This window comes from Gallus gallus, chromosome 2 (genome assembly GCF_016699485.2).
Source record: "Gallus gallus isolate bGalGal1 chromosome 2, bGalGal1.mat.broiler.GRCg7b, whole genome shotgun sequence".
Classification (NCBI taxonomy): domain Eukaryota; kingdom Metazoa; phylum Chordata; class Aves; order Galliformes; family Phasianidae; genus Gallus; species Gallus gallus.
In genome coordinates, this window is record NC_052533.1 from 53002265 (window position 1) to 53020457 (window position 18193).

General features: G+C 39.2%; 1 protein-coding gene across 2 annotated transcripts in view; it reads left to right on the forward strand.

The window, feature by feature from the left end:
- The window catches only part of CNTNAP2 (contactin associated protein 2), a 909905-nt gene that overhangs the window by 49037 nt on the left and 842675 nt on the right, over positions 1-18193 (forward strand). The window lies entirely within an intron of this gene.

Below are 18193 nucleotides of genomic sequence, written 5' to 3' on the forward strand. Positions count from 1 at the left end.
CCTTGAGCAACTTAACCTAGTGTAAGTTGTCCCTGCCCTTTGGCAGGAGTTTGAACTACATAATCTTTAAGGTCACTTCCAGCCCAGACCACTCTGTGATTCTACCCACTGAACAATTATTTCCAAGTAGGGACTGTCCTCAAAGCTTAGTCAAAATGTTTGGACTACAACATATAATGAGCTGATTTCAATAACAGTACTGAAAGAACACTTTTTAAAATTCTTTCAGCCCAATGAGCTATAAGCATTCTAATACATGAGGGGATTTGGAACTCTTTGTCTTTCTGTTTGGGGGGGGGTGGAGGGGAAGAGCTATCTTTTGCTGTGTTGTGGTTTTCTGTCACGGAGTTACCTAGATAGATCTGTGCCCAATCTAAGAAGGAGAACTTATTTTACTAACTATGATGTTGGGATGCAAGATGACATGATACAATACAATCTAATTGGGAGTAAGGATAATAAACCAAATGAAATGAGGGAGAGAGCGAAAGAGCGATAGAGAGGGAGAGAGAGAGAGTGAGAGAGTTTCCGAAACCAAAGCCTTACTTGATGAAGGCGCCCGGCTTGGAAAGCACACCCACTCCTCTCCTGGCAGCAAGCGAAAGTGAAGAAGCACCGCGCGCAACCAGATGACGTATCTTCCGTGATGTGTCTTCCTTCTCTGACCGTGAGGCCCTCTGGGATACGTAGTTCTTCTCTTTTGTCCATGATGTTATGATGTGGAATACCAATAGCGAAGTTACAAAACCATGACATTTTCATATAAATCAGGTAAAGGTTTAAGCTTCCAGACTGGTGCTATGATTCTTTGAGTTTGTATTTAAGTTTGAATGTAAGCAGGGTACTTTTTAAATTTTTCCTGTTTCTTTCCAATGATGGTATTTAATATAGATGTTAATACTGCATATGGAAAAGAACTGTTTTTTGAACATGTGCAAGATGTAGTCTGCTTGGACTTAAGGAAAGCCTTTGACTCTGTCTCCCACAGTATTCCCTAGTAGATGCTGGCAGCCTGTTGCTTGGGAAGTGTACTCTTTGCTAGGTAAAAAGCTGGCTGAACGGCTGGGCCCAGGGAGTGGTGGTAAATGGAGTTAAATCCAGCTGGTGAATGGTCATGAGTGGTGTTCCACTAGTGAATATCAGGGTTTGGTACTGGGGCCATCCCTGTTTAATATCTTTATTGTGATCTGGATGAGGGAAGTGCACCTCAGTAAGTTTGCAGATGACTACAAGTTGACAGGAAGTGTTGATCTTCCAGGGAGTTGGAAGGCTCTACAGAGGTTTCTGGACAGTCTGGGTCAATGGACTTAGGCCAGTTGTATGAGATTTAACAAGTTCAAAATAGCTGTGTAGAACACTACAGGCTCGGGACAGAGTGGCTGGAAAGATGCACAGAGGAAAAGGATCTGAGGCTGTTAGTTGGCAGCTGGCTGAACATGAGACAACAGTGTGCCCAGGGGATCAAGAAGGTCAGTATCACCCTGGCTTGTATCAGAAATAGTGTAGTTAGCAAGATTAGGGAGTTGATCATCCTTCTGTACTTGGCACTGGTGAAGCTGTACCATGAGTACTATATTCAGTTTTGGACCCCTCACAACAGGCAAGACATTGAGATCCTGGAACTGGTGAAGGGTCTGGAGCACAAGTCTTATGAGGAGTGGCTGGGGGAACTAGGGTTGTTTAGTCTGGAGAAGAGTAGGCTCAGGAAGACCTTATCACTGTCTACAACTACCTGAAAAGAGTACTCTTTTCCCAGGTAACTAGTGATTAGGAAGAGAGAATGGCTTTAATCTGTGCCAGGAGAGGTTCGGGTTGGATATTAGGAATTATCCTAACTCTAACAAACTGTCGCTAAACCCTGAGCACCACATCCAAATGGTTTTTAAACACGTCCAGGAATGGTGACTCAACCACCTCCCTGGGGAGCCTATTCCAGTGCTTAACAACCCTATCTGTAAAGAAGTTTTTCCTGATATCCAACCTAAACTATCCCTGGCGCAACTTGAGGCCATTTCCCCTCATCCTGTCACCTGTCACCAGTGAGAAGAAACCAGCCCTGCTCTCGCTGTAATCACCTTTCAGGTATTTGAAGACAGCAATAAAGTCTCCTCTCAGCCTCTTCTTCCCCAGACTAAACAGGCCCAGTTCCTTTAGTCTCTCCTCATAGGGCATATTGTCCTAGCCCTTCACCAGCCTTGTGGCCGTTCTTTGGACCTGCTCCAGCACCTCAATGTCCTTTCTGTATTCAGGTGCCCAAAACTGAATACAGTACTTGAGGTGAGGCCTCACCAGTGCTTTGTCCAGGGGCAGGGTTACTTCCCTAGTCCTGCTCACCACACCATTTCTGATACAAGGCAGGAAGCAGCTGGCCTTCTTGGCCACCTGGGCACACTGCTGGCTCATATTCAGCCAGCGGTCCATCAGTACACCAAGGTCCCTTTATGTCAGGCAGCTTTCCATCCACTCCTCCCCAGGCCCATAGGGTTGCATGGGGTTGTTGTGACCAAAATGCAGGACCCGACACTTAGCCCTATTGAAATTCATACAGTTTACCTTGACTCAATTATCTAGTCTATTCAGGTCCCTCTGTAGTGCCTTTCTCCCCTCTGGCAGATCAACACACTCTCCCACCTTAGTGTCATCTGCAAACTTACTGAGGGTGCTCTCAATCCCCTCATCAAGATGGGTAATAAAGATGTTAAATAGAAGTGGCCCCAGTACCAAGCCCTGGGGGGCTCCACTCGTGACCGGCCACCAACTAGATTTAGCTCTGTTGACCATATCTCTTTGGGCCCAGCCGTCCAACCAGTGTTTCATCCAGCAGACCGTATGCACATTCAAACTGTGGGCTGCCAGCTTCTCCATGAGGATTTTGTGCGGGACAGTGTCAAAGGCTTTACTGATGTCCAGGTAGACCACATTGGCAGCCTTACCTTCATCCACTAAGTGGGTCACAGAATGAAATCAGGTTTGTCGAACTGGATCTACCATTCATCCATGGTGGCTCCAAAGATTATCCATTCCATGACCTTTCCTGGCACTGCGGTGAGACTGATAGGTGTGTAGCTACCAGGATGATCTTTCTGGCCCTTTTTGAAGATGGGCATCGTATTTGCCAGTCTCCCATCCACCCAGACATTACCAGTTAGCCAGGACTGTCAAAGGATGATGGAGAGTGGCTTGGCAACCACATCCGCCAACTCCCTCAGCACTCTAGGGTGCAATCCATCTGGCCCCATGGACTTGTGACTGTCCAGTTGGGCAGCAAGGCTTACTTACATAATCCAACAAAAAGGGTGAATGGTTTAATTAACCTTAAAAGTTTAAGAATGGTTTAAAATCCTTTCAAAATTATGCTCAATACATTGCTAGTAAAATGTTATCTGTAGATTTTCTACAAAAATTTATTTGGCCTACAACATTTTACAATAATTTCCTTTCTTTTTTTTTTTTTTTTCTTTTTAAGATACATTAAACGGTCAGATGCATTAGGTAAATTACTACATTTTTCACCCTGTAGGACTCTAAAAGTCATTCAAGTGGAGACCTCAGAACAATTCTAATGCATCAGTACTGTCTGTTTTAGGCCTTCTATGTAGAAATCAATGGTCCTTCAGTACTAGTTATACAAAGTGATTTTCAGCAAGAGAACTCTAATGGTTCAAGAGATCAGGATGCAGTCATCTAAAAATAAATCAGTCTTTTCCAAAGTGCCCAAGCAGCACATCATAACTGAAGTTGATTGCATTTGCACTCTCCATTAAATAGATGTATGAAATGGATGTACATCAAATCACAGACATGTCAAATCACAGTAAACATCTGGCAGATAGCTATTTGACATTTCACACTAGTAGTATAAGTGTTCCTGAGGCATGAGATTCACAATACTAGTCTCTACTGTGCTTTATTGCAGGGCCATCTCAATTAGGGCACATGATCATGTTCACTGAATTCTTTTAACATAACAGAAATTTTTCAAACTGAGTTCATCATAGAAACAAGATATCGATATAAATTTTTATCTTTCAAATTTTCAGTAACTTCCTGACTGGAATGACCTACTTTCCTGTTGCTCGACTTCAAAGAATGAGGAACAGTTTAAACTCAGTTATTTCTGTCTATACATATGCAAAATACACGACTAGAACTTTTCTGTGTGGGTTTTTCTCTTTTTCTTTAATCTTTTGGAAAAAATGTATGTATGACTTTCTGCAAGCAAGTAGTAAGATCTGATTTTTTATTTTTTTCTGTATCAGCATTTCCTCCATTAGATCTGTTGTCTTCTATCTCATATTTGTTATGCATATTGGCTTACCTGAAAAATCTCAGTCTTGCTTCACGTCTTGTTATCATACACAGTATTTCAACATTTCCTTGTAATATTTCCTTGTAATACTTCAGGTTTTCCACAATTTCAACCATATCTTCTCTGCTTAACTGCCAGTAGTCTGGTCCCTCCGTGCTGTAAAGGATGAACTTTTCTGATTTGCTTAGCTTTACACAGCCACACAGTTGGGGAAATCTTGAAAATGTTCAAATTCTATCAGAAAGCCTGTTAATGTTTTCACTACTTTTATTTGCAGCATCTGAGGCACGGACTCAGATGTGAATGATCCAAATCATTTATTAAATGTTCTAACATCCCTTATATACATTCACAAGGTTTTTCTTTTAACTTTCCCACCCACCTTTACATGTCAACAAAACATTCCACAAACACTCTTTAACCGTGCATGCAGGCACTTATTCAGTCAGAGTCAGGAGTCATTCCTAGCCACCCGCTGTTCCTCCAGTCAGGGTCGTTATCATGCCACCATCACATAGCTTACTTGACTTGCTTTTCTCTTCTGTAGATGTCCTTGGTTCTCAGCCTGGCTTTCTCATGCCATTTATCTTTCTCTGCAGTTTCTGCTCTAAATAGTCTCTCTTGTGAATACAAATCCCCTCTTTTTTTGTTTATTAGCAAACTATTAATATACTACAAAACAACATGAATCATATTAATGACATAATCGTGTCTTGTACTGCATCCTGACTGCCTGATTTGGAGTTTTCTCCTTCATTTTGTATAACATCTTATAACAGTATTGCTGGATGCATTTAGGTTATCATGACTTGATCAAGGCTTCCATTGATAACACGCTGAACATAAGTGACAAGGCTAACATAGCATAATGACAAAAAATACTATTAACCCTATGAAGAAAAGAACAAATACATGTTTGGCCCATGGCCCAAGTTCCTGAAACTTGAAAAAGAATCCCTGAGGGTCTCATTCTGTATGTACCAGTAACTGATTAGAGAGAATCTTGAACTTTTTTATACTCTGGTATATTGATTTTGAATAATCACTAGAATTCATACAGCACATGCTTTTAAAATCCTCATAACCATGCCCTTGGGTTAATAATAGAAAATCAGTGGCTGCATGATTTTGTAAAGTTGCATGTAGTATAGGGGCAAGCCTCCTAGAGCATCACTAGTAGTATTGCTTTCCTTAGACAGCTAACATCCTAATTTGGTGAGTATGGCTAAAGCTTGAGCGGTGCTGTTTCTGTACATTTGGATTTGAGAGACAGGATGTCTCAGGAGCAGAGGCAAGCAGACTATGCACTCAGAGCAGCACAGAGGCTTATAAGTTTTAGCCAATATACACACTCTCACACACATGCAGGCATCCATTTTAGATGATCCCGTGAGTGGGAAGCAGAAACTCCCTAAGCTAGTACATTATTACTTATTGACCCTGGAGAGATGACAAACCACCAAAAAGGAGAGAGAAGGAACAAGCTGGCAGTGGATGCAATAGGTAGTGCCAGCAGTGCGTCCCCTGCTACAAGGTGCACATTTCCTCTCTCACCCATTACATACGCCTGTTTTTATTTTTCTCAGATTCTGCAGGGTTTTTCCATTTGCACACTGCATCCACGTGGCCAGTGCATGATACAGATCCCAAGTGGAACACCTGCTTGCAGAACAAGTATTTGAAAAAACAAGATGAACTACCAAGGTCAGCTCTCTCTAAGAAACAAAATATTTGTAACTACAGCCACAAATAACAGTTCCCTTTAAGCTATCAGAAAAGTAGTATTTCCTAATGTCCAGCCTGAATCTCTCCTGGGGCAACTTAACACCATTCCCTCTAGTCCTATCACTAGTTACATGAGAGAAGAGGCCAGCCGCCGGCTTACTACAACCTACCTTCAGATAGTTATAGAGAGCAATAAGATCTCCTCTGAGCCTCCTCTTTTTTCAGACTGAATAATCTCATCTCCCTCAGCCATTCCTCATAAGACCTGTGCTCCAGACACCTCACTAGCTTAGCTGCCCTTCTCTGGACGTGCTCCAGAGCCTCGATGTCTTTCTTGCAGTGAGGGGTCCAAAACTGAACACAGTACTCAAGGTGCGGCCTTACCAGTGCTGAGTACAGGGGGACAATTACTTCCCTACTCCTGGCATACAAGCCAGGATGTCATTGGCCTTATTGGCTACTTGGGAACACGGCTGACTCATGTTCAGCTGAGCACTGACCAATACCTCAGATCCAGGTACTGGATCTAACACCGGGACCCGGCACCTGGTCTTGTTGAACCTCATCCCATTGTCTTCAGCCCAGCTATCCAGCCTGTCCAGATCCCTCTGTAGTGCCTCACTACCCCCAGGCAGATCAACACTTCCAGCCATCTTGGTGTCATCTGCAAACTTACTGAGGGTGCACTCAATGCCCTCATCCAGGTCGTCAATAAAGATGTTAAACAGGACAGGCCCCAGCACCGACCCCTGGGGAAAACCACTCATGACCGGTCACCAGCTGGATTTAACTCCATTCACCACCACTCTCTGGGCCCGGCCCTCCAGCCAGTTCCTTACCCAGCCAAGAGTGTACCTGTCCAAGCCATGGGCTGCCAGCTTCTGCAGGAGAACACTGTGGGAGACAGTGTCGAAGGCTTTGCTGAAGTCTAGATAGACCACATCAACAGCCTTTCCCTCATCCGCCATGCAGATCACCAGAACATAGAAGAAGATAAGTTGGTCAAGCAGGACTTGTCCTTCATGAACCCATGTTGGCTAGGCCTGATCCCCCAGTTGTCATACCAATGATTTTGTCATACTACTACCAGTGTTGTTTTTGTGATACCATCCATTGGGTAATCCAGTCACTTTCTGCTATTCACTATGGCACCCATAAGTTATCTGCAGTACAACAAATTGAAAAATAATACCAGTAAGTAAGAAACACACAATTCCAGTAATTATGAGGGCTGGATGCTATTTTCTGCCTTGGGATGAGGCTGAATGTATTGTGCTGGAACCCACCTAGAGCCAGTCCCTGTGGAAACACAAGCATATCCATGATCCTAAATTATCAGTGATAAGGGACCTTCCCAGTGCCCTGTGGCCATATTCGAAACATTAATCATTAGCTGTTCCTTAAGCATTGGGGAGGCCCCAAAATGACAGTCTACTCGAGTTGTATCTGTATGATTATGATTCAAAAAATTCAGCACAAGCAAAGCTTTACATAATCTTTCTTTTGGTGTGTCTCCAGTATTCTTCCTTTTTTATTTATTAAGAGTACATTTCAGTGTTTGATGAGCACGTTCAATGATAGCTTGTCCAGTGGGAGAATGAGGAATGCCTGTAGCATGTCTAACCCTCCATTCTTGGAGGAAAATTTTAGTGGCCTTACAAGTATATGCATGTACATTATCTGTTTTTATAATATGTCGGATCCCCATAACGGCATAAGCAGATAACCAGTTTTTACAGTGTTTACATCCATTTTGCTATGGCAAACATTTAAGAATAAGTCATCTATTGTTACATGCACATATTTTAGATGGCCAAATTCATGAACATGAGTGACATCTGTTTGCCAGAGTTGAAGAGGTGCTGTGCCATAGGGATTTGTCCCTATCTAAAACAAAGGGGTAATTTCCTGACAGTTTGGGCATGTTAGAATAATGTTACAGGCATGATCCACTGTCATTTGGAATTGTTTTTGTAAGGCTCTCTTATTCTGATGGAAAACCTGATGGGATAGTTGCACTTGCTGAAATAATTGAGGGGTAGCAAAGGCGACTGTGGTTTGATCAGCCTTACAGTTGCCCTCAGTTAACAGACCAGGCAATGTAGTGTGTGATCAAATATGCATAATAAAATAAGGAAGAGTATGGTGACAGATAATGTAAAACTCGCTGGAGCTGTGCAAACAAAGCAAGGTTGTTAACTTCCTTAAGAAAAGATTCTTCAATCCACTGAATGATACCTGTAACATACAAAGAGTCAGTTATTATATTAAGCTTCTGTTCTGAAAAAAATTGAAAAGCTCGAGCTCCCGCAGCGAGTTCTACAGTTTGAGGTGATCCATTGACAACATGTATATCTATCTGACTGCCATTGTGTAGCAGTCACACGCCAGAGAACCATGGCTCAGTGTGTCTTGCCAGAGCCATCTGTAAATACAGTAACAGCATTAGGTATTGGAACATGTAAATGTAAAACATTTGTAGAACGGGACAGATCACTCAAATTTGCAGTAACTGATGTCTGGGGGGATGAGTGGAGATTTGTCCAGTATAGCCTGTCATAGCAATTTATAAAGCAAGCAAATGCACAAACAGCCAATCTGAATCTTTTTTAGTAGCTGGTATATAGGTGCAATCAGGGTCAAAAGCTCGTAAAATTTGCAGATGATGTCAACCTTACTGTTTTAGCATTGCAAACGTCTCCATTTGTGATGTAATGGTTTTTGAAAATGCATGTGGTAAGAATATCCATTCAAGGATGATGAGAGGATATTTTCTTCAGATATCCTATTGACAATAAAAAGCTGTATGGCTGATAAGAGATTGATATTATTATAAGAGATACTGGAAGTGATAAACAAATATGATGGTGGTATCAATGTTGCAATGATGTTATTACAGTGTCTAAGCATTGTAGTACTTCTGGTTTTGTCTTTTAGAGGTTAGATCTGGGTCTCCTTTGAGTAGTTGAAATAGAGGGTGTAGCTCTTAAGTAGTAATACCCACAAGTGGTCGCAACCAGGCCTTGGAAAGATCAGGCTTTTGGAATAGAAGTTATATTTCCAGATGTACAGAACAAGAAGTTCTCAAATGTAGTAATATCTTTGTTTTATAGTGTTTTTATGTTCTGACTTGTACATTGCATTGATTCGTGCTATTCTAGTGACTGCTGAGGCAGGGTAAGAAGATAGTGGATTACCTCTTTGTATCCATTAAAATCATTTCATTTAAGTGTTTATGCCAATATGGAACAGTTCAGGCATATACATATCCAACCTGCTAATTTTATGTTTTTGTTTCCCTCTTTTATGTTTTAATAGCACATATATATGTATAAAGTTTTGCATGTAGTCCAAGATGATTCCTCTTCACCCAGTATGGCTCAGTCAAACCAAAAGGTTGGGCACCCAACTTTAGGTAATCATAATGTGCATCATTACCATATTTGAGGTATGAACAAGAAGTGAAAAGCTTGTAAGTAGGTGGGCCTGCAGTAAGCACAGATACTTTCTTCCACTCCAGAATGAGATAAGTGCCCTTTCCATCACCCAGGGGTGCATCCATGCATGCCACACTTATCCATGTGCTATGTTCTTCCTATAGATATACTAGATTAAGTGTAGGCTTCTAGGTCATAGTTTTTCTGCACCGTGCTTTACAAGAAAAAGGCATCGTGACAAGAGAGCTGGGATTAGAAGATTGTTGTAAACAATACAAAGATTTAAAAGCAAGGCAAACCAAGAATAGACAAAGGCAGAAACAGAGCCTTCTTTAGCTTGTTTTATTCTGTTTGTTTCATTTTCTTCCATGCACATATTGAAATATAATTTGATTTTGGGGTGGTCATGTGTGAAGCCAGGATATTCCGATTCTGCATTTCTAAACTTCTAGATTTAACATCACAAATCTTTAACTGGGATGATAGGTAATCATAGAATGGTTTGGGTTGAAAGGAACTTTAAGTTCATCTAGTTCCAACCCCCCTGCTATGTGCAGAACACCTCCCTCTAGACCAGGTTGCTCAAAGACCCACTCATCCTGGCCTTGAACACCTCCAGACAGGGAGCATTCACAACCTTTCCGGCAACCTGTTCCTATGTCTCACCACCCTCACAGTGAAGAATTTCTTCCTAATATCTAGTCTAAATCTACTTTCTTGCAATTTAAAACTATTTCCCCTCATACTGTCACTACACGCCCTAATAAAAAGTGCCTCTCTAGCTTTCCTGCAGACCCCCTTCACATACAGGAAGGCCTTTAAAAGGTCTCTTCAAAACCTTCTCTTCTGCAGGCCAAAGAAAAGCCTGTCCTTGTAAAGGTGGTTCTCCAGCCTTCTGATAATCTTTGTGGCCCTCCTCTGGACAAGCTCCAGAAACTCCATGTCCTTCTTGCGATGGGGGGGTCCAGATGCAGCTTTTATTTTGCCTATTGGTACTCAGAGATTGAAGAAAGCATGACATTTTTTCAGGGGAGGCTTTTTGAAGGTACATGTTTTAAAGCTGATCTTGTTTCAACAAATTTCTGTCATCATTGTTAAACGGGTGATCCTCTACACGTATGAAAGAAGAATGAAAAAGGATGCTACCAAAAAAAGAAAGGAGAATAGATATATGGAGCTTTCTTTTATTTTTAATATTGGTATGTTGATAATATTTCTTAAGGACTATATGAATATTAAGCACATCACCTTTCTGGTTTAACATATTTAATATTTGAAATTGCTTGAGCATTTCTTTTCTGTTGAAAATTCCTCAAAGAATGTTCTCGAATAATCAAAATATTTACAGAATATAACCTCTCAGTAAATTCCAGCACTGACGTTCAATATTTCTTCACTGAAATGTGAGAAATTTCAATTGTTGAAAAATTTAATTTAGCTTGATTTCCAGAGGTCTGTGTGTTTTGTCACTGTAGAATAAAATGACACATTATAAGAGTGTACTACTGAAAAAATTTCAAACAAGCTAGCAATTTTAGAAATATTTTCTCTGTGACTGGAAACATGATAGATTTTGCTTTTCATAGTTCTTTTTTTAAAGGAAAATTATTCTTACTGGAAAAAAAAAATTAATGCTTTCTTATGTTGAACCAAAAAAAGTTCAAAAGCTCTATTGTGTTTAATGAGCAACAAAGAATCTAGAGACAAATTATCAGGATACAAAACTGGATTGAGAAACAAGATTTTAGAAATGAATGACATGAAATGAAAAGTTGTACCTAGTCCCAGACAAAATACATACTTCTCTCATCTTGTGTGACAGCACTGGCCAGTACCATAAACATCAAGTTATACAGAAAAGAGGAAGGCTCAACTTTCAGTCTGAAAAACAGTTTTGTTTTGTTTGTGGGTGTTTTTTTTTTTGTTTTTTTTTTTTAATTGCTAACATGGTCAAATTCTTAAATGGTTTTCACTTCTATAAGAAACTGAAAATTTGTGAGATTTGTCAGTGAAAAGAGTTATTTGTCTTTAAGTATTTTTTATAGGAAACAATTGCATGACACTTAAATATTTTTTCCATCAGAAATGACTGTTCGAACTTGCAGCCCATCCTTGTGGCACTACAGGATGTTTGACCACAACACTATAACATATAAAATAGTATTATTAAAGATTAATTATGCTTAAACGACATTGTTCATCATCTACACTGCTTCATCAGTAAAATAATTTTGTTAAGTGGTAAATCACATAAGCTACAGAAATAGAAATTGATATTTTAGTAAGAATTCCTAAATAAAACAAAACAAACAAACAAACAAAAACCCCAACACAACAACAAACCTCTTAGAGACTAGCAATGTATCCTATATGTTTGTAATATGAATCCATTTTTTACATATAGAAGAAAAATTACATTTTTCTTTCTTTTTTCTTTTTTTTTTTTTCCTCCGCCCATGTGCCCAGAACACTCTCTTCAAAATAATCAACTAGAAAATGGAAACAACCCACTTCAAGTGCGGTATTAAAGAATCCTCAACTGACAGCAAATAGCTTCATAGAAAGCTGCCTGCAATTTTCCTGCCATTATACAAATAAATAAACATAGTGATAAATCATGAATATTATTTCTTAATATATTTTCTGAAACTGTGTTCAGTCTACACAAGTAGAAGTGCAAAATACTACAAAAATACTGCTAATGACAAGCAACCTTAGCAATTAAGATGAGCAAATTTGGCACGGGGTCTCAGTGAAGAAACCACACCATTCAGTATTTGGATGTTAACCTAACCTAGTTACACTTACAGTTGTAAAATTTTTGTTCCTTGAAGATCAAGGCTAAATAATTTTCTGTTTTGAGAGAAATAACTTTAACTTCCAGATAATGTCCGTATTCATTACCTACCCTTCAGATACGTTAGATTCTAGCAAGAAGGTTCTGAATAAGTCAAATCTCTCAAGTCATTGGCAAGATTACTTCTATTCTCTCTAATGGTGAACAGATTGTTTTGACTACTAATGAAAGACATTACTACATACATCTTCATTGTAAAAGGAAGTTAAATAATAAACAGAATTTCTGATGATTTACATACTTGTCTTGATCAATGCGGTATGTCTTTATGCTCTTTGGGCACGTTTCTCACTACAAAAAAAAATTTAGAGGCCTTAAATTTCCTAAACTATCAATGACATCCATTTATGTGCAAATTGGCACCAATGCAGAGAAATAGCTAAAGAAATTCTAATTGGAAAGGAAAACCTCAGATCTCTTCTGTTAGTGATGACAAGGGCATTTCCTGTTCGTGCTCTCAGTTAATTACAGATTTAAACCTCAACAAAACAAAATTAGGTTAGTGATCAACTGTCTGAAAATAAATAAATAATGCGTTATGTATTAGCAATGGATGGGAAGCCTCAGCTGTTAACATCTTTCAAAGTAGTTGGCAGGTACTATGAGACATTAAATTTTTCCAATTCTAATTATATAATGAGGGAGCTGAGCAAAGAAGCTGGACAGAAAGCATATTTCCCCCTGTATCAAAAAAAAGCTATACAAAGGTGTACAGAAGAGAGAGAGGTGTTATGAGATAATCAGCATGGCTTCACTGAGGTCCTGCCTGACCAATATTTTTTATGATGGCATAATTGGGTGGGCAAGGGAAGAGTCACTGATGTAATCTATTTCAACTTCAGTAAGGCCATGACCCCCCCATAACATCCTTCTTACCAAACTGGAAAGACATAGATTTGATGGGTGGACTGTTCAATGAACAAGGAACAGGTTGTGAGATCAAACTCAGACTGATGGTCAGTGGCTCATTGTGCAGATGGAGATCAGTGACAATTGGTGTCCCTCAGGGATCAGTACCAGGACCACTGATCTTCTGTATATTCATAAATGACATTAACAGCGTACCCTCAGCAAGTTTCCAGATGACACCAAGCTGTGTGGTGCAGTTGACTCACCCGAGTTCTCAACATCTATGCCCAGATGTAGAATACTCAAAATAGGAGAGACTTAAACATGATACAGTGCATCCAGAGAAAGGCCATAGAAGTGATTGGTCCAATGGTCAGAACACCTCTGCTATGAGGACAGGCTGGAAGAGCTGGGGCTGTTCACCCTAGAGACGAGAAGACTCTGGGGAGACCTGAGAGTGACCTTTTATTATCTGAATAGGACAATATGAAAGGAGGAGACAGACTCTGCAGTAGGATCTATTGTGAAAAGACAAGCAGAAATGGTTTTTAACTAAAAGAGGGGAGATTTAGATTGGTTATACTGAAGTTTTCCACAATAAGAGTGACTAGGCACTGGAACAGGTTATGCAGAGATGGGATGGAAACGTTGTCCTTGGAGACACTCAAGATCGAGCTGGATGAGGCTCTGAGCAACCTGATTTTGCTGTAGATGTCCCTGTTTGTTGTCGGGGAGTTGGACTAAATGTCCTTGAAGGGTCCCTTCCAATTGAAAAATTCTATTATTCTATGAAGCTTAGATTACTTAATACTTCAAAAACTGCTGAGAATTTGAAACATTTTTATGAAATACTGAATTCCAGTTCTGGAAAAAAAAAAAAGACAATTCCTTGATTTTTAGATAGTTTAGAGAACAGATTTTTTTTTTTTTTTAATACAGAATTTGAGCAGATTTCCGTACTTACATTTTCTGAGAAGTTACGGAATCATAGAACCCTTTGAGTAGAAAGGAACTTTTAAAGGTCATCTATTGCCCACAGTGAACTAGAATATCTATGCTCAGGGTAGCCTGAACTTGAATGTCTCTAGGGATGGGAGGCATACTACCATTAAACTGAATTTCTGACTACTTCTGCAGTCAACACTCCTGCTTAAAACAAACAAACAAACTGCTTTTCATGTTCCCTTTCCACATTTTATGGCAATAAAACAAATGCTGTTTCCCGGTATATCAGAAAAGCTGTAGCATGACAGTGTCTCATTTTCAAGAATATTAAGAGAATATAGTATTTAATATGTTAATATTGCAAAATATTGAACTCTGAAATAAATCAATATGAATGCACAATTGAGGAAAAAAATCATAGCAGAAAAGAAAATAGCTCAGTATATTGATCAGTTGAAAACTGATTACAGACCCTAAATTCTGTGAATCTAAAGACAGAACATTCATCAGTGGCAGAAATAGTCAAATAAAATGATGTGTTTAAATTTTTGTAAAACTAAAAACAAAGTACACTGTTTTTATTTCCAACATTTCTTGGATAATCAAGGAAAAATACTGCATTTAAAATCCCTTAGAAAAATTCTTTACAGGATGAACTTCTTTGTTTACAGAGTCCTGTGAAGAATACTGTCTTCAGAAAACAAGGGAGGAAGAAACTGAGATAGATATCACAACCCTCAATAAAATACAGACACATAGAATAGCCTTTATTTATGGATAGATTTATAAAGAGACTGTTCGGTCTTCATGCTATTTTTTAATGATGGAAACCAAAAATAAAATTCAAATGGCTTAATTCTGTGTTAGATATGACAGTCACAGGACAGGAATGAAACAGCTAGTCATTAATCCAGTGGAAAAATCTCTTTATTTTAGTGGGTTCAGAATATTACTCAAGATGTATTTTCCGCAGCATGCAATGATTTTCAAGAAAGTAAAAGGCTTCCCGATAGAAAATGATAACATTCTATTTTAGTATATCCTTTGAGACCACAGAACTAGGAGAACAATATGTATTCACGTGTGATGTTAACTAAGGCATTATAAAAATACAAGAAAATGAGCTTCATTATGCTGTATTAATGTGTCAAAGCACTTTACTGAAAAAAGAAATAACAGAATGACATGCAGCAGTGGAAAATAGCATATACGAGTATTAATGGACTGATGTGTTAAGAAAGCTAAAATTCAGTGAGTCAAAAGAACACTAAAATTCAGTGATTCAAATATTACTGCTCTCTTGGCCATACAATGAGAGATGAACAGAGAAATAGTAATCATAGATGAATTAAAAATACTTTAAGTTGAGGTTTAGAAAAACAAATTGGTCTATAACTACCAGGTTAGTAAGAAGGGATTTAAGGGGTTTGAGATTATGGCCATTTATAGAATACCTGAATATACTATCACTGCATAAAGAAAAACTGAACTGAAAAGTGATCATAAAATTACCAAAAAACCCCCCCCAAAAAAAAAACAAAAAACAAAAAACTTAGGTTGGAAGGATCTCAGAATACTATTGCGTCCAAACTCCTGCTTATAGCAAAATCAGAGTTGTAGCAGATTACTCAGTGTCCATCCAGTTGAATTCTGAGCATTTCCAAAGACAGATAGAAAACAAACAAAGGAATAAAAACCCTATACTTCCAAGCAAACTGTGCATTCTTTTAGTGAAACATTCATTTCGCTACATCAAGGCAGAATTTCTCATACTGGAATGCATGACTATTGCCTCTTGTCCTCTGACACTTATATGAACATGTATGTGAAAAAAAAAAAAAAAGTAGAAAATATTTGATCAACAGTGAAATCTGCTCTTACTTCCATCAATGCAGCCCAGATAATTCTCCACATTTTTAGGTGTTCTAGTCTCACCAGGAACAGAATTCATTTTCTTCATGGTCTCTGGTATGATTGGCTTTAGGAGAAAAATAACGTGGATAGTAGACTGATGTTGTTGTTGTTGAGTAGTGCTGTACAGAGCCAAGGACATTTTGGTTTTTCATCTTCTCTGTGAGGGGGGCTGAGGGACACAAGGAGCTGGGATGGGACAGAACCATGACAGCTGACCTGAACTGGTCAAAGGGATAGTCCAAACCATATGACATCAGGCAAAAGCTGTAAAACTGGAGGAAGTTGGTCAGAGTCACAGAGTCAGTTGGGAGTGGAACAGGCATAGGTCTTTGGGAGGCAAAGTGACTGTGTTACACATAATTTGTAATATACTATATAACATTATAATATAATATTATATTATTTAGTATTATATAATATATAGTAATTTTATCTATATGTTTATATTATTTCTATTTTCCCTCCTTGTCTTTGTAAACACTTTTAATCTCAGCTCTACTTTATTTTCTGACTCTATTCTCAGTCCCACTGAGAAGGGAGGAGTGAGCAAACTGCAGTGTGGTCCTTAGCTGCTCAGTGGAGGAAACCACGAAATGCAAGGAAAAGAAATATATTGAAATGAGCACTTTTACTTTTTTTATTTTTGCACAAAATACCAACATGCCCTACAAATTATGAATTCTGTAGCCTTAATTTATGTCAGTAGTATAGTTAACCTCATGGAGACTCCAGAAGAAAACCTTTTACCCATCAGTGAACATCTCATTTAGTGCCATTTTGTTTACAAGAGAGAAATTAAAAAAAAGACCACTTTCTGATTCCTATTTTAAACTAAAGCATCATCTGCAGTAAATAGTCTGGCCTGCTCAAGTATTAGACAAATACAACGGGAAAAATTAATGCATTAGAAGGGTGATAGAGTAATGCGTTAACAGCAAAGTGACCAGCACAGATAGTATGGTACTTCAACAGATAGTATGGGGTGTCTAAGAGAGGTGGAGCCGGGCTCCACCCCTTCGGTTGCACAGGTGAATTGACTTCACCTGTGCTTCCAGGGCTGATTGGGTCTTTTCCCCAGGTGCTCAATCAGTGGTTCAGGCTGTGACTCAACACTTACCATACACAGATAACAACATATTTCTGTAATAATTGGAATTTATTTTCAGAATGTGCTACAGGTGTGATTACCTGGTTGGCAATCTATCTTTGCACGTGTGTCACAGATCAGGGCAATAAGACTCCTTGATTATTTTCTAACCTACTGCCTCTGTTGTTTTGTACTACTTTTCTCATTATTGCTGATGTGTCTTTTGATCTTGCCAGCACTGTCATGATAGAAGTTGTCTTTCTTTCTTTGCCATGGATTCCCAAGGGTTCGGAAACCAGAATCTAGTCTGTTCACTGGCCGAGCCACGTGGGGAGTGATGACATTACCCAATATGAGTGCATCAGAATCTCCGTTTATTATCTGTTGCTTACACACATATATAGATTGTGGCGAACGCACGTCACCTTGTAATTGGCTGAAGCATTGCGAAAGCCCCCTCCCCTACAATACCATTGGCCGTGGAATCACACATCTTGCTCGCATAGCTACTGATACAGCATTAATCATCACATTGTTCTTTGTATTCCATTACCTCAGTCTCTTCCCAGCCTAGCTTCCCCTTTAGCTGCAGCCTCAGCTTTTCTTTTTGCTTTCATAGCCTCAAGGTCTCATAGCCTGAGTTGTGCACGTAGCACCCGAGCTCACAAATTCTTGCTCCCTGAGCCATCATAGCAAGCTAGTACTTTTCCATTTGTATCTCCTGCCAATTGTTAGGCCTGTTCTGCTCGTACATCTGTTCAAGGGACCCATGGCCCCCTTGGCTGTGGAGCCATTCCTCAACGTTTCTTTCATGCAAGTATTTGGTTTTCATTATTTACTTTTCATCATTACTCGGTCTGCAATGAACGAGTTTATTTCAAAAGCTTTGTTGCAAACTGACAAGAAACATGACAGTTTATTTTCTTGCCTCTTCATTAGATTAGGAATGCCATGAATGATTTAGAATCCATTTATTTTTATTAAGAGGCCTGATGCACTTCATTTTTGCAAGGGGAGACAATAAAGGAATTAGAAATACTTATTTGGGATGTGGTAATTCAGAGACCTTG